The sequence below is a fragment of the Aquarana catesbeiana genome, linkage group LG02, assembly GCF_042186555.1.
Source record: "Aquarana catesbeiana isolate 2022-GZ linkage group LG02, ASM4218655v1, whole genome shotgun sequence".
In the NCBI taxonomy this organism is placed as follows: domain Eukaryota; kingdom Metazoa; phylum Chordata; class Amphibia; order Anura; family Ranidae; genus Aquarana; species Aquarana catesbeiana.
Window position 1 is genome coordinate 784,834,321 of NC_133325.1, and position 23,371 is coordinate 784,857,691.

Sequence of the window (23,371 nt, forward strand, 5' to 3'; positions counted from 1 at the left end):
GTTTCGTGCAATAGAGCCGCTCTGCCACAGGTATATGTGCGGTGGACGGTCTTTAAGTGGTTAATACATCTACCCCTTAACCCCCATGAAAGAACTGAAATCCAATAAATAAAAGGGGCGGGCCAGGGACAGTTAGGCTGGGGAGGAAAGAGCCGCATGATGCTGGACATTCTCCAGCCAGGAAATGAAGTTGGCTTTTGACTTGTTGCAGCTTTTAATGCACATTGCGAGAAGCTCACAGCGTGCAGTAAAATCAGAATAAGCCATTTCAATATAGGGAGAGGACGCTGTACAACTGGGCTAGACTAAAAGGAAGGCTGGAGATCAGATTTGAAGCATTCTGTTGCTGAAATTCAAATGGCAGAGCTCCCTGCGCATGAAGAAAGTAAATACATCTGCTCCCCACACACATACACAAATGCAGATCAAACCCAGAGCAATATCCTTCCCAAAGTCTCCGCAGAAACCAACACTTTTTAGGAAGTGTTGATCTCATGGAAATCTGCTGCGCTTTGTCTACTACAGCCGACCTCCATGTCCCTATAGAACACAGCTCGTCAGCTACAGTGGGTTGTAAAGAGTGGTCGATAGCCGTACTAGATATGACAAATAAAGCCATGAAAATCTGGCAATATCGGATCATCATGGAGATTGTACACAAGCATTCAAACTATTTTCTCTATTTCATGCTGTTGCAGTGTGTTGCTGTATATACGTTGAATGAAAGAATAACTTGTATAGCGCTGCATATGCGAACTAAATCGCCTCAAGGCGCTTTTACCGCCAGTGTCCATCTGGGTTAAAGTGGTTGTAAACCTCAGACATGAAATATGAACAAAGCATATCCCTCTATATCAGGTGTAGGCAACTCCCGGCACTGGTGCCGTAAGTGGCACGCGAAGCCTCTTTTTTTCCGGCACTCGACTCCTTCCCCCATCAGCAGAGCAGTGGAGGGAAGTGTCAGTGAGACACTAATGCATTCCAATTTCAGAATTCCCCGCACCGCACTGAGGGGGAGGCACTGCGCCCCCCACACATTGTAAAAGATGGGAAACATTGTTTGGTTCTCTAACTTTGCTGTAGCTGCCATCGTCAGCTTTTGTGATGGGGAAGAGATTGGGTGCAGTTCTGCTAAGGGGGGGGGGTCAGTCCCTGTTACCAGGTGGAGGAGGACTGTCATTGGCCAATGCTAAAGCCAATCGCAGTCCTGCTAGCCCCGCCCACCATCTGGTAGAAAATGACTCGATTGGTTGCCACTACCAATCTCAGAAAGAAGGGATTTCGCTGTGATTGAGAAAACCCCAATCAGGTGACAGTTTGTGGAATTACTGTTGAGCTTCTGGGAACCTTTTTAAAATTATTCCTGAACCTTTGCGTCACTTACTACTGAACCCCGACACTCTGTGTCCCTTTAAGCCACACAGCCAGTATTCAGCGCAATGAAAATCACACCCAACTTTTCCTGTGGCGCAGAACGCCACACTCATCATTGCGCATCCATTCCAGATGCTTGTATGTGACGTCGCATACATCCCATACATCACTTACATCCCATACATCACTTACATCACATATTATTATTATTACATACAAGCACGTAGGCTGGATATGAGAGTTGGATCAGCAACGACTCTGCATATCGCGCATATCATAGATGAGAAGAGGGTACAGCAGTGAGGCAGATTAGCAGGAGGGTACAGTGGTAGGGAAAATGAGCAGGGGGGGTTCAGAGGTGGGACATATGAGAAGCAGGGTACAGCGGTGGGGCAGATGTGCAGGGAGGTACAGTGATGGAAGAGATGAGAAGGGGGGTTCAGCAGTGGCACAGAAGAGCAGGGGGGTACAGTGTTGGAGCAGATGAGAAAGGGGGTTCAGTGCTGAGGCAGATGAGAAGGGGGTTCAGTGTTGGGGCAGATGAGAAGGGGGTTCAGTGTTGGGGCAGATGAGAAGGGGGTTCAGTGTTGGGGCAGATGAGAAGGGGGTTCAGTGTTGAGGCAGATGAGAAGGGGGTTCAGTGTTGGGCCAGATGAGAAGGGGGTAGAGCAGTGGGGCAGATGCGAAAGGAGGTGTATTGGTGGGACAGATGAGCAGGTGGTTACAGTGGTGGGGCAGGAGAGCAGGGGGAATAGAGGTGGGGCAGAAGAGCAGAGTACAAATGTGATACAGATGTGCAGGAGGTACATTGGTGGGGCAGACGAGAAAGCGGGTTACAGTGGTGGGGCAGATAACAAGATGGGTTCAGTGAGGACAGATGAGAAGGTGATTCAGTAGTGAGACAGAAGAGTATGGGGATACGACGGTGGACCAGATGTGCAGGGAGGTGCAGTGGTGGGGCAGATGAGAAAAGGAGGTACATTGATTGGGCAGATGAGCAGGGGGAGTACAGTGGTGGGGCAGATGAGAAAAGGGGGTACATTGATGGGGCAGATGAGCAGAGGGAGTACAGTGGTGGGGCACATGAGAAAAGGGGGTACACTGATGGGGCAGATGAGCAGGGGGGTACAGTGGTGAGGCAGATGACAAAAGGGGAAGGGGGTACATTGATGGGACAGATGAGCAGGGGGGTTACAGTGGTGGGACAGAAGAGCAAGGGGGTACCGTGGTGTGGCAGATGTGCAGGAAGTACAGTGGTGGGAGGGATGAGAAGGGGGTTCAGCGGTGGGACAGATGAGCAGAGGGGTGCAGAGGAGAAAGGAGGTACATTGGTGAAACACATGAGCAGGGGGTTGCAGGGGGTACAGTGGTGGGGCAGAAGAGCAGGGGGTACAGTGGTGGGACAGATGTGCAGGGGGTATAGTGGTAGGGCAGATGAGAACGTGGGTACAGTGGTGGGGCAGATGAGGATGGTGGTACAGTGGCAGGACAGAAGAGCAGAGTGCTAGGACAGATGAGCAGGGGGTTACAGTGGTGGGGCAGATGAGCAGGGGGGGCAGTGATCTGAAGTGTGGAGTTGCAGGAATTGGGGCTGATCTGAGGTGTGAGAGTGCAGGATGTTAATTTCTCACTACTAAAGTAGTTTACAGCATTTACTTTATAAAAAAAAATCCTTTTTCGTGATTGAGAATGTGAAGTTGTTTTGTTATAAAATCGACACGCTCAATTTCTTTGAAAACGTTTTTTGCCACACTGTGCTCAAAAGGTTGCCTACTCCTGCTCTATAGTGTTTACTTATCCCAATAAACCACTTCAGCCCTGGAAAAATTTGCCCCCTCAATGACTAGGCCAATTTTTGCGATCGTGTGTTGCTTTAGCTGACAATTGCCCAGTCGTGTGGTGCTGTACCCAAACAAATCGACGTCCTTTTTTTTTCCCCCACAAATGGAGCTTCCTTTTGGTGGTATTTGATCACCTCTGCGGTTTTTATTTTTTGCGCTATAAACAAAAAAAAAAAAGCGTCAATTTTGAAAAAAATATATATTTACTTTTTGCTATAATAAATATCCCCCAAAAAATAATAAAAAAAAATAAAAAATGTCTTCATCAGTTTATGCCAATATGTATTCTTCTCCATATTTTTTGGTAAAAAAAAATTGCAATAAGCGTATATTGATTGGTTTTTCACAAAAGTTATAGCGTCTACAAAATAGGGGATAGATTTATGCCATTTTTATTATTATTTTTTTTACTAGTAATGGCGATGATCTGCGATTTTTAGCAGGACTGCGACATTGCGGCGGACAGATCAGACACTTTTGACACTTTTTTGGGACCATTGACATTTATACTGCGATCAGAGCTAAAAATAGCCATTGATTACTGTATAAATGACACTGGCAGGGAAGGGGCGATCAAGGGGTTAAATGTGTTCCCTAGGGAGGTGTTTCTAACTGGGGGGGTGTGGACTGACTGGGGAGAGAGAGCACTAGGAACAGACGATTGCTCTCTACTCCCCTGACAGAACAGGGATCTGTGTGTTTACATTGACAGATCCCCGCTCTGGCTCTCTGTGGAGCGAACGCGGGTGTATACACCACTCCTAAAGCGCCTCAAAGATGTGGCTTGCAGGACTTTTTTTGATGTCCTGCCACCGCTCCACTCCAGTGTGAAAACCCTCAGAGAGAGGCGCTTTACAGGCAATTTGCAGGCAGTATTTTTCGTGCTATAGCGCCTGTAAAGCACCTCAGTGTGAAAGGGGTCTTAAAGTGGCTGACGTACACCTACAGCCATGCCAACCTGCTATAGTATAATGATGGCGGCTGGTCGGCAAGCGGTTAAAGTGACAACTAAAATCTCTTGTTTTTTTTTGTTTTTGTTTAATAATAACAAACATGTTGTACTTACCTGCTCTGTGCAGTGGTTTTGCACAGAGCAGCCCCGATCCTTCTCTTCTCAGGTCCCCCGCCGGCCCTCCTGGCCCCTCCCTCCTGCCAAATGCCCCCCACAGCAAGCAGCTTGCTATGGAAGCACCCGAGCCACTGCTCTGTGTGTCTATTCAGACACTGAGCCATGGCTCAGCCCCGCCTTCTCTCTCTCTCTCTCTCTCCTCATTGGCTCACTGACTTTGATACAGTTGTGCTCATAAGTTTACATACCCTGGCAGAATTGATGATTTCTTGGCCATTTTTCAGAGAATATGAATGATAACACAAAAACTTTCCTTTCACTCATGGTTAGTGTTTGGCTGAAGACCTTTATTATCAATCAACTGTGTTTACTCTTTTTAAATCACAATCGCAACAGAAACTACCCAAATGACCCTGATCAAAAGTTTACATACCCCAGTTCTTAAATCCGTGTATTGCCCCCTTTAACATCAATGACAGTTTGAAGTCTTTTGTGGTATTTGTGGATGAGGCTCTTTATCTTCTCAGATGGTAAAGCTGCCCATTCCTCTTGGCAAAAAGCCTCCAGTTCCTGTAAATTCTTGGGTTGTCTTGCAAGAACTGCACTTTTGAGATCTCCCCAGAGTGGCTCAATGATATTGAGGTCAGGAGACTGAGATAGCCCCTCCAGAACCTTCACTTTGTTCTGCTGTAGCCAATGATAGGTCAACTTAGCCTTGTGTTTTGGATCATTGTCATGTTAGAATGTCCAAGAACGCTCCTTGTGCAGCTTCCTGGCTGATGAATACAAATGTTCCTCCAGTATTTTTTGATAACATACTGCATTCATCTTGCCATCAATTTTGACCAAATTGGCTGTGCCTTTTGTAGCTCACACATCCCCAAAACATCAGCGGTTTCACAGTAGGAATGGTGGACCTTTCATCATAGGCCTTGTTGACTCCTCACCAAATGTAGTGTTTATGGTTGTAGCCAGAAAGCTCAATTTTGGTCTCATCACTCCAAATGACTTTGTGCCAGAAGGTTTGAGGCTTGTCTCTGTACTGTTTGGCGTATTGTAAGTGGGATACTTTGTGGCATTTTCGTAGTAATGGCTTTCTTCTGGTGACTCGACCATGCAGCCCATCTTTCTTCAAGTGCCTCCTTATTGTGCATCTTGAAACAGCCACACCACATGTTTTCAGAGAGTCCTGTATTTCACCTGAAGTTATTTGTGGGGTTTTCTTTGCATCCCTAATAATTTTCCTGGCAGTTGTGGCTGAATTTTTAGTTGGTCTACCTGACCGTGGTTTGGTTTCAACAGAACCCCTCATTTTCCACTTCTTGATTAGAGTTTGAACACTGCTGATTGGCATTCTCAATTCCTTGGATATCTTTTTATATCCCTTTCCTGTTTTATACAGTTCAACTACCTTTTCCCACAGATCCTTTGACAATTCTTTTGCTTTCCCCATGACTTAGAATCCAGAAACGTCAGTGCAGCACTGGATGAAAGATGCAAGGGTCTGTCCGGAGTCCAGAAACTCATTGACCTTTTATACACACACACTAATTAAAAGCAAACCGATCACAGGTGAGGATGATTACCTTTTAATAGCCATTCAAACCCCTTTGTGTCAACTTGTGTGCATGTTATCAGGCCAAAATCACAAGGGTATGTAAACTTTTGATCAGGGTCATTTGGATAGTTTCTGTTGTGATTAGGATTTAAAAAGAGTAAACACAGTTGATTGATAATAAATGGCTAAAGCCAAACACTAACCATGAGTGAAAGAAATGTTTTTGTGTTCTCATTCATATTCTCTGAAAAATGGCCAAGAAATCATAAATTCTGCCAGGGTATGTAAACTTATGAGCACAACTGTAGATGCCAATAGCACCTGCTGCTGTGTCTCAGCCAATCAGGAGGGAGAATCCCGGGCAACTGAGTCTCTCATGCAATATCGCTGGATGGAGATGGGCTCAGGTAAGTATGAGGGGGGCTGCTGCACATAGAAGGTTTTTTATCTTAATGCATAGATAAAAAACCTTCTGCTTTTACAACCACTTTAACTGCATTTATTTATGACTACGAAGTCTAGCAGCTGTGTACTGAAATCTGGTAAAGGTATTATTCCTTGTGCAGGTTTCTGGAATGTTTAAGAGCCAGTACTTCCCATGAATGAAGAATGTCCCTTGTACTGGTGGTTCTCTTCTCCCAGATACTCCCGGGGGTTAATATGAGCAGCTGCACCTTTTGACAGGCACTCGTTAAAGCAGCCGAGTTCCGCCCCCCTCAGCAAAAAATTAAAATTCAGCAGCTACACATACTGTAGCTGCTGACTTTTAATATTAGGACACTTACCTGTCCTGGAATCCAGTAATATCGGCATATATACACACAGTATCTCACAAAAGTGAGTACACCCCTCACATATTTGTGAATATTTTCTTCTATCTTTTCATGTGACAACACTGAAGAAATGACACTTTGCTACAATGTAAAGTAGTGAGTGTACAGCTTGTATAACAGTGTAAATTTGCTGTCCCCTCAAAATAACTCAACACACAGCCATTAATGTCTAAACCGCTGGCAACAAAAGTGAGTACACCCCTAAGTGAAAATGTCCAAATTGGGCCCAAAGTGTCAATATTTTCTGTGGCCACCATTATTTTCCAGCACTGCCTTAACCCTCTTGGGCATGGAGGTCACCAGAGCTTCACAGGTTGCCACTGGAGTCCTCTTCCACTTCTCCATGATGACATCACAGAGCTGGTGGATGTTAGAGACCTTGCGCTCCTCCACCTTCCGTTTGAGGATGCCCCACAGATGATCAATAGAGTTTAGGTCTGGAGACATGCTTGGCCAGTCCATCATCTTTACCCTCAGCTTCTTTAGCAAGGCAGTGGTCGTCTTGGAGGTGTGTTTGGGGTCGTTGTCATATTGGAATACTGCCCTACAGCCCAGTCTCCGAAGGGAGGGGATCATGCTCTGCTTCAGTATGTCACAACACATGTTGGCATTCATGGCACTCATGCAGCCCCAGACCATGACACTCACACCACCATGCTTGACTGTAGGCAAGACACACTTGTCTTTGTACTCCTCACCTGGTTGCCCCCACACACGCTTGACACCATCAGAACCACATAAGTTTATCTTGGTCTCAGCAGACCACAGGACATGGTTCCAGTAATCCATGTCCTTAGTCTGCTTGTCTTCAGCAAACTGCAGGCTTTCTTATGTATAATCTCTAGAAGAGGCTTCCTTCTGGGATGACAGCCATGCAGACCAATTTGATGCAGTGTACGGCGCATGGTCTGAGCACTGACAGGCTGACCCCCCACCCCTTCAACCTCTGCAGCAATGCTGGCAGCACTCATATGTCTATTTCCCAAAGACAACCTCTGGATATGACGCTGATCACGTGCACTCAACTTCCTTGGTGGACCATGGCGAGGTCTGTTCTGAGTGGAACCTGTCCTGTTAAACCGCTGTATGGTCTTGGCCACCGTGCTGCAGTTCAGTTTCAGGGTCTTGACACACTTCTTATAGCCTAGGCCATCTTTATGTAGAGCAACAATTTTTTCTTTTCAGATCCCCACAGTTCTTTGCCATGAGGTGCCATGCTGAACTTCCAGTGACCAGTATGAGAGAGTGAGAGCGATGACACCAAATTTAACACACCTTCTCCCCATTCACACCTGAGACCTTGTAACACTAACGAGTCACATGACACCGGGGAGGGAAAATGGCTAATTGGGCCCAATTTGGACATTTTCATTTAGGGGTGTACTCACTTTTGTAGCCAGCGGTTTAGACATTAATGGCTGTGTGTTGAGTTATTTTGAGGGGACAGCAAATTTACACTGTTATACAAGCTGTACACTCACTACTTTACATTGTAGTAAAGTGTCATTTCTTCAGTGTTGTCACATGAAAAGATAGAATAAAATATTTACAAAAATGTCAGGGGTGTACTCACTTTTGTGAGATACTGTATGTATGTGTATGTATATGTGTGTGTGTGTGTATATATATATATATATATATATATATATATATATATATATATATATATATATATATATATATATATATATATATATATATATATACACACATTTATTCTCTACAACCCTTATAACTTACCCATTTTATAAATATAACATATGTTTATGACTCTCTAATTATCTCCACAATTCCCTATATTCCATTTAGTGTTAAATAATTATTAAAACCTCCATGTGCAGTATATCCGATCACCCCTTGTATACGTGTGGTGATCTTACAAACTTCCAGCTATTAGTTTCCGTGTACTCAGGGACGGGACAAGGGCTGGGCAGAAGGGGCGCGGCTGTCCTGGGTGCAGCATGTATTTGTAGGGATGGAGGTGCTGCAAGTTCCTTCTACAATAAGGCTGATATGAGTAGTGACAGCGGCATCACTACTTCTGTCAGCCCAGCACGGAAAGTGGCAAGGAGAGAAGGGGAGAGCCGGGAAGAGGTGTGAGCTGTGCTCTCTCTCCCACGTCCTCCTCATAAGCTCACACATAATGAAGGGGGGGGGGGGGGTGAAATTTGCCATTTTTGCCCTGGGCACTGGATGATCTTGTCCTGACACTGCAAGTAATTTATTATTCCCCTCCAATTCCAAGAGGAAAAAAAAGGGGGGGGGGGGAGAGTCCCATTTTTGTGCTACACCTTAACTACCTATCCCTAACCAATTGTAAGAAAATCAACCCTGGAGTGTCTAACGATTTGCCCCAGAGTTTTATAAATTTATCTGAGGGAGAGCAAGCCTTGAAACACTTTGGGCAGGTAACATTCTATGGTAATTATTATGTATACTCCCTCCCTGGGGAAGACTAAAATACTGTCAGTATTGGGCACAATTCATGTGATTTTGGTTCAAGTTGAAAAAAATTCAAACTTTATCACCTAGATTGAGTATTTTATCAGTTTAAAAAAAAAAAAAACGCTGTACGTTTTTACAAGTAGTATGTTGTTTGGTCTTGTGCCCATTAGGCCCCTTTCACACTTGTGCGACTTGTCCTGGGACTTGGGACTGCAAAGTCGCATGACAAGCTGTACCCCCCATGATTTTCCAACGAGTACCATTCATATCTGTGCGACTTCATAGTAGTCCCTGCACTACTTTGGTCCGACTTTGATGCGAGTTGAGGTCCATAGGCCTCAAGTTTACACAGGCATTCCCTGATATCGCGGCTGTGCAATCGCGAGACTTTCAAGTCATGGCAGTGTTACACCCGATAAACCAATTGTGGTTCCATATACCCTCCATGTTGTCTGGGTTTGGGCACCAATGTAGTTTCTGATCACTTTTTTTTTTTTTTTTGTGTCTCTTAAAGCAGAACATCGCTTGCTCAGAGGGGGGATCTTTCCACTGATGCCCGCTGAGCAGGTGGATGACAGACAGTGGTGGCTGGTGCTCAATACTTTGGGGGGGGGTTTGGCAAACCAATGTCCGCCCCCCCCCCGCGCAGGAGTCGAACAGAAAGACGTGGGAGCTGGACGGATAGAGATGCGGTGATCAGGGGCCTCCTTGCCTCGGATGATACTCTGATCTCCCCTCCTCCTCCCTCTAAGCCGGGGAAGGCTGGATGTGGGTGAAGAGGGAGCCGCGTCCTGGCTGGAGAGTACCGCTGGCTGAGATGCTCCCTGACTCTTCCAAGCTCCGGGGGGGGGGCGTTGCTTCTCCTCCTGGTCAAACAGGAAGTGAGTCCTGAGACTCCCTGGCCAATCGGGTCTCAGGACCAGCTTCCTGATTTGGCCGGGAGGAGAAACAGGGAGACAATAGCGAAATATTAAATCGCTATTATCACACGACTGGATGGGCTCAGGGCGCAGTACTCTGAGGCCACCCTTTTTTTAAAGCCAATTAGACATGTGCTTCTAGGAAAAAAAAAAAACGCATTTGGAATCCATGCGTCCGCCGCCGCTATGCAGAGCCCCCTGTACTCCATGGGCAATGCGATAGAAACGGACCGCGAGTCCGTTTCCATCCGATCCGCCAGACAGATGGGGAATAGGGCTCCCATCTGTCTGTTTTTGGCAGGACCGGATCTGATGGCGGCGGGTGTCATCCTCCACACCCTAGAAGACACTGGAGGGGGTCCGTGAGACTGTACGGTGGACCTGATCAGATGGGCCAATGTGAAAGGGGCCTTAAGGGCCAGCAAATTTGTAGTGAAGAAAAAAAAAAAAAAAACTTGCTCAAGGTTGATTTACCAAACCGGTGAATAAAATGAGGCAATTATGTATATTTAAACATCTGAATTCCTCGTTATTATTACCAGCAGCACTTTAGCTATTAATAAGCGAGATAGCGAGCGAAGAGAGGGCACAATACCAGTTCAGCCCGGCTTCCAGTGTTCTGAGTGTCAGCAGCAATTTGTGAGTATCCAGATAGAAAAATGGATCACATGTTGTTTTTCAGTTTTTATTTTTTCTCCGCTGTAACATAGGAGCTTTTATCATATGCCCACCCTCCCCTCTCCACACCATAGAAAGCCCTCAATCATTCTTCTTATAAACATTGAAAAGTGCCAAATTGGTTCAGGAGGTAGAGTCCTTGCCCGCCGCATCATTGTTTTCCCATCTAACCGCCACAAACAACACTTCTCAGATGTCACAGATCTATAATTTTGTAGGTGATGTGTTGAAATATTAAAACTGATTTTAAATCTGTACCACTTATCATATTTTATTTTATTTTTATTTTTTATTTTTTTTACCTTTTTGGAATAATGGTTTCCTTTCTACATCGCCGGTGACTTTATATTTTAAAGCTGAACTTTGCATTAAGCATAAACTTTCTTAATACAAGAGCATACCTCCCAACTTTTTTGAGATGAGAACGAGGGACACCTATTAGCAAAACTATGTAGGGATAGGGCACACCCTCTTTAAAGGAGAATTATACCAAAAAAAACCCAAAAACGATTAGTTAACCACTTAAATACCAACCGCTGCAGTTGTACTGTGGCAGGTTGGCTCTATTACGCGAATCGCCATCATCGCAGATCGCTTTGTGTCATAGATATAGCAGGCCCGCGTGCCCGTGGCGTGACCCCGAAGCACGTGCGCGTGCCTTGGGGACGCGATGACCGCCAGCCACCCGCGATCGCTCCACACAGAGGCAGGACGGGGATCTGTCAATGTAAACACGGCGGATCACCATTCTGACAGGGGAGCTGAGAGTGATCGTCTGTTCCTAGTGATTAGGAACAGCGATCTCTCTCCTCCTCCTGTCAGCCAAGCCCCCATACAGTTAGAAACAGCTCCCAGGTAGCACATTTAACCCTTTGATCGCCCCCCTGGTGTTAACCCCTTCCCTGCCAGTGACATTTATACAGTAATCCGTGCATTTTTATAGCACTGATCGCTGTATAAATGTCACTGGTCCCAAAAAAAGTGTCCGATCTGTCTGCCGCAATGTCACAGTCCCGCTAAAAATCACAGATCGCCCGCCATTACTAGTAAAAAAAAAAAAAAATGTAAATAAAAAAAACTGCCAAATATTTTCCCTATTTTGTAGACACTATAACTTTTGCGTAAACCAATCAATATACGCTTATTGCGATTTTATTTTTATTTTTTTTTTTAACAAACAAAAATATGTAGAAGAAATACATATTGGCCTGAACTGAGGAAGAAATTAGTTTTCTATTTATTTATTATAGCAAAAAGTAAAAAATTGTTTTTTGTTTTTTTTTTTCAAAATGTTTGCTGTATTTTTGTTTATAGCGCAAAAATAAAAACCGCAGAGGTGGTCAAATACCTCCAAAAGAAAGCTCTATTTGTGGGAAAAAAAAGAAAGCAATTTGTTTGGGTACATCATCGCACAACCGCGCTATTGTCAGTTAAATCGACACAGTGCCGAATCGCAAAAAATGGCCCGGTCATGAAGGGGGTAGATCCTTCCCGTCCTTAAGTGGTTAAACACGCGTTTTTTGGGGGGGTTTTTTTTGTTTGTTTTTTTTACCACTACTATTCCTTTTATATTGGCTTTTTAAATTTACAAATGCAGCAATTTAGAGAGTGGATGAATGGTTTAGCACTGGGAAACACTTTTTGAAAGATAAATAGTGCATTTTATATGCAACTGTATAGATCAGACTAAAATGAGGGACAAATGAGGGGGAATGAGGGACAAAGGGACATTGTTCCAAATCAGGGACAGTCCCTTGAAATTCGGGACAGTTGGGAGCTATGCAAGAGTCACGTGTATTCTTCCTTGAATCTTGGTGTGTTTTGTGTATTTCTTCTAAATGTATATAGTAACACTGGATGCAAAAGATTTTGCTTCCTGAACACTTTTTGGTGTACTCCTAATGATTTTTGGTTCTTAATCATGAAAATAACTTGTAATCAAAGCGATCACGCACTGTTTGATACAGTAGAAATCTTCTGTATTTTTAATACCTGTTGGCTATGCTGTACACATGAAAGAAAACATACGAAACCAACAACTATTGTTGCAGCACATCCGGTACACCAAGTACAACTGGAATAGTTGTGGAGATATAAAAGTAGTGGCTCTGCTGCTTGGAATGCATCTTGAACTGTTGTTTTTATATTCAAATGGGACAGTCGTGCAAGAGAGTCGCATTACATTAAATAGATTTGGCCAATCCAAAAGAATTTGGTTCCAGGACAAAAAGACATTGCACGTGAATCCCTTAATGATGAACCGCCAAAGATATTTCTGCCTCGGCTTCACATAAAACGCAGACTGATGAAAAATGTTGTGATCGCACTAAAACAATGAACGACTAATGCAAAGATTAAAGCGTTCGTTACCCCAATGCTTCATATTCCTGATATGTGGCTGCTGTACCATGTAGGAGAAAGTATCCTGTTCCCTTTGCATTGCTTCCTGTGTGTCAAATCCCTGGTGTTCCTGCCAGTGCCCTTGCTTTCCTATTGAAAAACTGACCACACTAAGCAGGAGAACACAGCGTGGTCAGTTCCCTAGCTTTGCTGGGAACTCGGTGCGCTCTCTTCCAATGATCAGACTTGTCCTGACACGCCCCCGCTACACAGCCATTCACTGGGGAAGATCAGTGTGCTGCTGCTTCTCCCCGCCCCCCAGCTCTTATGCAACTGAGAACAAAGAAAATGTGATCACGTTTCAAAAAAAGTGGGGAAAAAAGGTATTTATAATATTTAAAAAGGTATTTATAATGTATTTTTATATCTATACAAAAATGTTTTGCCTTTCATTTCGTGATCGTTTACAATTACTTTAAGGAAGGCATTCCATCAGCTCCTGTGGAAACATCCTCAAGAGGGATGCAGAGAGAAATAAACCCTGAATCTGATCCTTAACAATGCTAAAAAAAAAAAACAATAAAATGGTGGTATAATGGAATTCTTGGCCCATTTTTAAAAATGTTGGATTGGCGTGCTAAAAATGTAGGGTCTTATTCGTCAGTGTCTGAAGAACGGGTCCCCCCCTTACACCCAGAGAAACCAATCCAGTTTTCTTTTACATACATCCATATTTCCCAGGACAATGAAAGGGGCTATTTGGTTGCTGAAATAAAATATTAAAAGTTATTGCGTGTGCATTCTACTCATGTTAACATTGTTTTATTTTTTTTTATTTTTTCTGTTAAGGCTATACTAGCTCCCTCCTCTATGGCTTGGTTTCTCAGTTCGCAGTATCCCAGCTCGGTCTACTCATCAACCATCTTCATTCAGAAAAAAAAACACATCGTAGTTTCATTTTCAAGTTGTCTTCATCTCTGTGTGGAGCAATACTCCTCCTGACTTTCAGCTGAGTCCAGAACCTATACAATTCAGGTACATGTTTCTGTTTTAAATGTAGATGGCATTAGCATGAAGTGGTCCTATAGATAATAAAAATGTTAGCAGGCTGACAGCAGCTTGATTGTGTGTTGGTGTTGCATATGTCTTTTTGTCACCTTCAGTCCATGCTCACCTTGCTGTTTTTTTTCCATTATTCTTTTCAGTCAGTGGCAACAGGTAGGTTTAAGGGAGGAAGGGTTGGGGCCCTTTCACACTGGAGCGGTTTGCGGGCGCTATTGCGCTAATAATAGCGCCTGCAAACCGTCCCGAAAGTGGCGCTGCTGTCTCTCCAGTGTGAAAGCCCTCGGGGCTTTCACACTGGAGCGGTGCGCTAGCAGGACGGAAAAAAAAGTCCTGCTAGAAGCATCTTCGGAGTGGTGAAGGAGCGGAGTGTATACCGCTCCTTCACTGCTCCTGCCCATTGAAATCAATGGGACAGTGCGGCTATACCGCCGGCAAAGCGCCTCTGCAGAGGCGCTTTGCAGTGGTTTTTTAACCTTTTCTCAGCCACTAGCGTGGGGAAAAACCGCCCCGCTAGTGGCCGAATACCGACGGTAAATCGCCGCTTACAATAGCAGTGCTTTACCGCCGCCCCCGCCCCAGTGTGAAAGGGCCCTTAGGCTTCATGTACACTGGACCTTTGAAAACCTCTTCTAAACAATGTAACTTAACAGCTAGTAACCGTCATGAAAAAATGTCAGTTTTGCCACTTTTACATGCCGCGTTTAGGGGCGTTAATGAGCATTTTAGTTTAGACCCCTTTCACACTGAATAGTGCTAGAAATAGCGCCTGAAAACTGCCTCCCATGCCGCCCGGATGTGAAAGCCCGAGTGCTTTCACACTGGGGGCGGTGCGCTTGCGGGATGTTAGAAAAAGTCCTGCAAGCAGCATCTTTGGGGCTGTTTGGGAGCGCCATATACAGCGCACCCAAAACACCCCTGCCCATTGGAGTGAATGGGCACCGCTTCCGAGGCGCCTAAGAAGTGCTTCCGAAGTGCCGCCGCAACACAGGCATTTTTAACCCTTTTTTCATCCGCTAGCGGGGGTTAAAAGCGCCCACTAGCGGCCGAAAAGTGCCGCTATAACAACGGTAAAGCACAGCTAAAACGAGCAGTGCTTTACCACGAACGCATGGGCAGCCCCAGTGTGAAAGGGGTCTTAGAAGCGTTTTCAATAAGGAATTATTTCTGACCATTTGCAATGAAATGATTCCCCATTAAAAACGCCTGTTTACCAGCTGCAGGATGCATGAGGCCTTACTTGTGTAATGAAAGGATTCACCTCCTGGTGGCGCTGTACCCCCCAGATCTATGGGCTGCAGTTCTGGTGTCCACCAGTGGGTGTCTCTCAGCAGTCAGAAGCTGACGGTCAGGAAAGGATTCACCTGCTGGTGGCACTGTGGCTCCCAGATCTTTAGGCTGCAGTTCCAGTGTCCACCAGTGGGTGTCTCTCAGCAGTCAGAAGCTGACGGTCAGGAAAGGATTCACCTGCTGGTGGCACTGTGGCTCCCAGATCTTTAGGCTGCAGTTCCAGTGTCCACCAGCGGGTGTCTCAGCAGTCAGAAGCTGACATCATCCTCTTGCAATCAGGTATCGCCTGATGCTGATTGCAGGAAGTGTATTTAAACCTGGTGCATGCTGTTACACATTGCCTTGGTATTTTCTCCATGTGCCCCTGATCTGTGTTCCTGAAGCCTGCATCCCGTCTCCTGTTCCTGGACCCTGACCCCGACCCTGCAGCCTGATCCCTCCCTACCCGCTCATTCCGTCTCCTGCCTCGTTCCCAGCTCCCTCTGCCGTGTATGACCCTGGCTCTGTTACGTTTACAATCTGGTTTTCACATTATCTGTATATATTTGATTTAGGCAGTCGTTTATTGTGTGTTCACTGTTTATTTTGGTTCGCTGGTTGGGTTACACTGTTTGTTATACTGGAGGTGCGTTTTCTTTGTGTTATCCACTTATCTTTTAATAAATTTTATATTATTTACACTTTACCTGTGGTTGGTTACTCTGTGGCAGTCCACACGTATTTCTGGTCACACCGGTTCCTGACAACTTGACTCACACAGAAACTAGTAGATGGGTGGTAGTGCTGGACCAATAGGAATGAAGAGTGTTAGTTTTTTTTAATCCAAAAAAAAGGGGTGTTCTCCTTAGAAGAGCTCAGTCGGTTATGGCAGTCTGTTATTTTTAGACCTAATTTAAAGTCCTAGGCTGCTTCCTCTCTGATCACAATGGAGGAATCTCTCGTTGGAGCATCAAATCATTGGCATGTAGCTGGGAGCACCTAGTAAAATTTTTAATCTTGCTAGGAAATAATATTGTATTTACTGAACAAGAAAGTCAGATGCTGCCACCATGTTTTGGGGGGTGCCCCCTCTTTTTCAGGGTTTTTTAAATCATTTGTGAGTTGGTCAAGGTGGAGTTTGCTGAACAGCCTGGATTCAGGCTATCAGCATAACCTTTATTAATGTGGGTGCAGCTGATAGAATGGATGGATTCTGTCAGCTGCCCTCACCTTGGCTGGGTTACAGTGGCTCTAATAATCGAAAATAGTACATTTTTGGCTAAAAGCCACATCCCAAAACAAAAGATGCGGGACCAGTGAAACCAGAACCCGTCTAAGCAACCGGACCTCAAGGGCTCAACATGGTAGACAAAATGAGAATATATAAAAAAAAATATATATATATATCTTTATTTATACCGTACATGTTAAAATTGGGTTCATAAAAACATGGCATATAAGCCTATAAACAATCCACAAAGCAATGTTGTAAAGAAACTCTACCAATAACTTTGAAACCTGTTGAAACGTTTATAGTTATTTAACTCGCACAGTAAGAAAGACCATTCGGACTAAAGCACTACCTCACAGTTGATCCATTTTTCAATTATCCTGCCAACACTGTCTTGGCCTATTGACAGTTATGGGTCGGGGAACTGAGCGTTGAAGTCATCACCCAGGTTGAGAATTGCATGCATGCGCTCTGCGTTCCTTTCCCACCTTTCAGTAAAGAACCAGAACCTTTCTGTTGTGGCTTCTGCTTCTCCGATACCTTACTGACCATCTCCAGTCTAATTCCCATGCCCGTCTACAGTGGCATGGTCACTTCAATCTCCCTGTGACCCTCAGCAGCACCACCTGCTTGGATTTGTAAATACATGAGACCTTCCCTCACTTTGGACCTATTTTGTTCTTCGCTACACGGTGCAGCATGTTTTTGCAAACGGGTTCAGAGAACAGTCCAGCTGCTATGGATATCCTAAGTCCATACTTCTCTATTGTTGATGGGAGCAAATTCCCAGTTTTCCCAGAAGGAATTGAAGCTTGCACTACAGCTTTAGGGACACCCATTACTATAGGGCAGCCTTTTTTCAACCAGAGTGCCCAAGCGGACTATAGACTATATACAAGATTTTAGTAATGAGAACGGTATAATTAGCAGTAATCAGCATGGATTCATGAAGAATCGTTCTTGCCAAACCAATCTATTAACCTTCTACGAGGAGATGAGTTGCCATCTAGATAAAGGAAGGCCCGTAGACGTGGTGTATCTGGATTTTGCAAAAGCATTTGACACAGTTCCCCATAAACGTTTACTGTACAAAATAAGGTCCGTTGGCATGGACCATAGGGTGAGTACATGGATTGAAAACTGGCTACAAGGGCGAGTTCAGAGGGTGGTGATAAATGGGGAGTACTCAGAATGGACAGGGGTGGGTAGTGGGGTTCCCCAGGGTTCTGTGCTGGGACCAATTATATTTAATTTGTTCGTAAACGACCTGGACGATGGGATAAACGGTTCATTCTCTGTATTTGCAGACGATACTAAGCTAAGCAGGGCAATAACTTCTCCGCAGGATGTGGAAACCTTGCAAAAAAGATCTGAACAAATTAATGGGGTGGGCAACTACATGGCAAATGAGGTTCAATGTAGAAAAATGTAAAATAATGCATTTGGGTGGCAAAAATATGAATGCAATCTATACACTGGGGGGAGAACCTCTGGGGGAATCTAGGATGGAAAAGGACCTGGGGGTCCTAGTAGATGATAGGCTCAGCAATGGCATGCAATGCCAAGCTGCTGCTAACAAAGCAAACAGAATATTGGCATGCATTAAAAAGGGGATCAACTCCAGAGATAAAACGATAATTCTCCCGCTCTACAAGACTCTGGTCCGGCCGCACCTGGAGTATGCTGTCCAGTTCTGGGCACCAATCCTCAGGAAGGATGAAATAGAGCGAGTACAAAGAAGGGCAACAAAGCTAATAAAGGGTCTGGAGGATATTAGTTATGAGGAAAGGTTGCGAGCACTGAACTTATTCTCTCTGGAGAAGAGACGCTTGAGAGGGGATATGATTTCAATATACAAATACCGGTGACCCCACAATAGGAATAAAACTTTTTCGCAGAAGAGAGTTTAACAAAACTTGTGGCCACTCATTAAAATTAGAAGAAAAGATGTTTAACCTTAAACTACGTAGAGGGTTCTTTACTGTAAGAGTGGCAAGGATGTGGAATTCCCTTCCACAGGCGGTGGTCTCAGCAGGGGGCATCGATAGCTTCAAGAAACTATTAGATAAGCACCTGAATGACTGCAACATACAGGGATATACAATGTAATACTGACATATAATCACACACATAGGTTCTCTTGAGTCACGTGACATTAAAGCGCACCACTTACGCCTCAAAAGCGCCCAACGCTTTATGGGCAGTTTTCAAGCTCCTCAGTGTGAAAGGGGTCACGGGTTTTAATTGTGCAACATTACAACCTTTTAGCTGCCGGCGTCGTAACAACCGATGGCATCATCACTTGATAAGGAGGATGTCAGTCGCCTGCATAGCATCCTTGTTTGACCCTCCCCTGCTCCTCTCCATCAGCTTCGGGGACTCAGCTGAGTGATGGAGAAAAACTGAGGAAGAAGTGAAACATTGGAATACTAGCCAGTACTAGTTTACAAAAGTGTATTTTGCTTTGGAAGAATAAATTACAACGTTGGGTGTCCTACTTGGACTTGTGGATGTTGCTACACTATTATAATAGTTTTTACATTTTAGAATGGGGTGCCTTGAGACTGTCCATAATTTTTAAAGGGTGTCTTGACTAAAAAAAGGTTGAGAAACACTGCTATAGGACTGTCCTCCCCGGAGCCCTAGTACAGCTCCACAGCATGAGGTTGGGACCTCACATGCTTCCACAAGACATTTTTCTATTTACATTTTTTTTTTTCGATGTGTGCGCAATTAATGCAACAATCTGCTCACAAGCCAAGTGCGCTCTGGCACCTCCTTCAACGGAGCCTGGTATAGGGCCCCCACCCTTAAGTTTACCTGAGACCCCCTATTGCCATCTGTGACTCGGAGGCTTCACAGCCATCTCCCGAAGAGCCTATATTTCAGTTCCCCATATGTCTCAGTGTAGCCTAACGTGCACTTAGGAGATCAGGGGATCAGCTTTCTGTTACAGGCATTGGGTATTTTAAAGCTGTGGCTACACAGACCTTCCTGTTACATTCTGTTTGTAAAACCTTTCTGTATGAGGACTGGAAACAACCTGTAAAGTCATGGCTCCCTCCTGATGATGTGAAGGAGCGATTTTTACATTGACTAGTAATTTGTTGATAAGTGCCCGCTCTAGATGTTTCAGTCATCCACCTTAATGATCATACAATCAAACAGGTTGATGATGATCTTACCTTTTGGGGATTTAATTGGCTATCAGTTAGATTCTATCCCAAGATCTGCTCAAGCTATCTGGTGTAACTGTCTTACTTGTACTGATGATTACCCAGATTTGTGCATCCATGTCAGAGTGGATTACCACTTTTAGAAGAGACTGCTCGACCTCAAAGTCAAACCCTCATACCCTGGAGCTTGTGGAACACATGTCTAAAGCACTTTGATATAGCTGTGATGGTCTCTTGCAAGCATATAAGCTTGTGTCTTGCTTGGGCGTAATGTCCGTCCACATGTGTAGGATGCTTTTGGCTTCATGCCTGGCATGATGAAGACTCTCAAATGGAACATTTAATTTACTCACCCATGTAAGAGTAGATATCTCCTCCTGGGAAATGTAATTTCCAATACCCTCTGATGGTCAGATGGTACAACTACTAAAGTGCAGAAAGTCTGTAGATGAGACAGAACGATCCCATTCTTCATCTGTTTCTTTAACAGTACCTGGTTTCTGTCCTTTCCAAATATTCCCAAAAGAAAAATTTCATTTACTCAACCTTTTAAGGGTAGATGTCTCTTTGGCTCTGTCTAGGGCAATACCATTCCAGTTTCCTCAGATGGTTGGAGTTTACACCTACTTCAACGCAAAAGGTCTGTAGGTGGTGCAGGACAACCCCTTCATCTGCCTCTTCAACAGTACCTCCATAGATGTTCACAGCCTACTGTCATCCTAAACTACAGATTTCATTTCCAAAAATCCTCTGTTTAACCTGCTCACCTCCTACGTGAATTTTTTTTTTTTTTTTTTCCTTTTTCATAACAAGGAGAGAACAAAAAAGACAATATAAACAAAGGACATAGTATAATGCCAATAATTGACCAGCATACAATAAAGCATAAAGTGAAAGGGGCTCATGGATTGAGCAAGCAAGACATCAACAAGTGGCAATTATAATATTTAGCAAAAACTATATAATGAACAGTCTCTATCTTAATGAACATTAGGACTCAAGCCCAATCCCAGAGGGACTGCTTGAAACTGTACAGGGGTCCTGCTGGATCTTTATTACCTTGTATCCTAGCAGTTTTTTGAGTCTCCAGTTTCTCCTGTAGCTCCATTGTAAGGGTTTTTCATTAAGGTTTTTTTTTCTTTTGCTCCCTCCTCTGGCATTGTTTCATCCCATTGTGCTTTTTTAAAGAATTGCCCGAGTGCCCCTGCATTCTGGAATATCTGATCCATACCCTGGTGGGAATTTTTCTGAGAGTGTTATGCCATTTATTACCACACTCATATATATATATATATATATATATATATATATATATATATATATATATATATATATATATTCACAGGATAATCCTTTTCTATTCAAGTGTTATTTAACCTTTACAGAAAAAAAAAATGTAAAGGTTAACTAACACCATACACCCTCCCCATCCCCTGGTCCCTTCTGTACTTAACTCCAGCGATCCTGTGCTGTCAGCACCCACTGTTATGGAAATTCGGCTGCGCACAGCCAAATCTCCTGTTTCTCATAATAATAACAATTTCGTCTAATGATATAAATGCATCTCACCTTTTGATCGTATCCATCCTCTGGTGTGTGCCCCAGCCATCCAACTAAACAAAACACATGCTTACGTTTCCAGTTCCAAGATCACACTGCCTCCTCAGCCGTGTGCTGACTCTTTATTAGCATAACAGGAAGTCCCAAAAAACTCGAGGGTTCAGCTTCCAACAGCCAAACACCTCTTGCAAAGCTTGTGACCTCACAGGATATGACCTCACAGGATGTGAATGACCATATAAGGATTTAACAACACAGGAAAACGCAACAACCAATGAACAATGACTACAGGAGTCTTATGGGTGTGTCTGAGCAGAGACAGGGTGCATGCATGCTTTTAGAAGCCACATGGCTTTCAAACATTAACTCTGTCTCCAACCAGAACAACCCAAAAGACTCCCATATTTCCGTAGATAGAAATCCCTATTATACATTGTTCCAGAGAACAATGTATACCTGGATTATTCTACTGTCTTTTGTGGACGAGAGATTATCGGCAGGCGTACACTCATTGGGCCAAAAATGTGTTGATCAGGCACACAGGGTCAACATGAGAGCACACTCGTTAAACCGATAATGTCTTTGCAGAGCGAACACACCTCCACCAGACGATCGTTCTGTGCATCGCACAGGGGCCCTGAGCTGGCGGACACGTCCCCACTCCGCAAACATTTCTCTACATCCCCAAAGATCTTTTCACTACCAAACGGATCTCAACCAGCGTCAGTCTACCCCAGTCAGCTCTTTAGAGCAGGCTGCAAGAGGACAGACACTGGGAGACTCTTATGACAATACATTAATATAAAATTTTCCACAACACCACGTTGCGGGTCCAATAGTCTGATTTGAAATTCTCACTCTTCTCCCTCTTCTTTGTGCAACACTTCCAGGATGGACCAGATGGATTCTGATTGGTCAGAGCCATCAGAGTGAGATTATCTGGTCTGTCCTAGAAGCACTGCACAGAGAAATGGGCACTAACCCGATAAGTTACAAAGTACTCCAAGTCTAAGCTTTGTAGGAATTTCATGGTTTCCTTGTTCTATAGAGACCAATCCCACTCCTCTCTGAAACCAGACTCTTCAGTGTACTTTGGCAGTTTTTACTCTCTACTGATGACGCGGACTATTGGATTCTATCAAGTGCCACCTATTTCCTTGCTTCGCTATTGTAGAATTCTCTAGACACCCTCACCAAAATGAGTCAGTGCACTTGACACTCACAGTCCCTGCAAACACACTTTCTTTCATTGTCTACTGTCCTTGAGTGTGTCAGATTCTTCCAATTCCCTTTTTTTAGGGAATTTCTAGAATTATCTAGGAACTCTCCCCATGGCTCATGGTCCTCTTTTCTTGTGCTATCCCTCTATCCCTTAGGTTTTCTCCTTCTATTTTGCTTTAGTCAGAGTGGGAACTGTACTTTTCCTCTACGCTCTTCGAGTCTCTGTTGGCCTTCTTCCTTCTCAAAAGAAAGCATCTTCACTTATAAATTCTATACCTCCCCAGAGCGTCTACAGGCTGCATACTTTTATTCTGCTGTATACTTCCCCCTTGTAGGATATTGTAAATCCAGAGGTCTTCATGGGACCAGGTCCTTGGAAGATAGTTCCTCTTACTATATATTTTGTGCTTATTTTTAACTAAGACTCATAAGGGGGAGGGGGAGCGGGTCCTCACCCTAGCACCTCTACAGTGCATGCTGTCCTTTGCAAGTTTTTTCCTATTCCTAGAGTCATCTCTTTAATACTCGGTCAGGTATGGCTATCTCATCCTCAAACATGTTTGGCTGTGAAGTGGAAGAACTCCTTTTATTTTTCTATTCCCTTTATTTGTCAGTTGGCAATACAGTGAATGATCACCTCTGCCTACCTTTTTATATAGGTGATGTCAATCACCTTTACTTCTCCTTTTTAAAGGATTTAGGATTATATTCCTCTTGCTGTTTAGGATTTCCCATTCAAAGGGCTCTAATATCCATACCTGTCTCTTTAGGGAGTACTTTTCTCTCAGATGACA

General features: G+C 44.1%; 1 protein-coding gene across 3 annotated transcripts in view; it reads left to right on the top strand.

Annotated features, from left to right (window-relative positions):
• The window catches only part of ZBTB20 (zinc finger and BTB domain containing 20), a 1,365,016-nt gene that overhangs the window by 39,607 nt on the left and 1,302,038 nt on the right, over window positions 1–23,371 (top strand). For all 3 annotated transcript variants that reach the window (XM_073617411.1, XM_073617410.1, XM_073617409.1), the window contains exon 2: window positions 13,908–14,093. The gene's annotated coding sequence lies outside the window, so the exon portion shown is untranslated. The remainder of the gene's footprint in view (window positions 1–13,907; window positions 14,094–23,371) is intronic.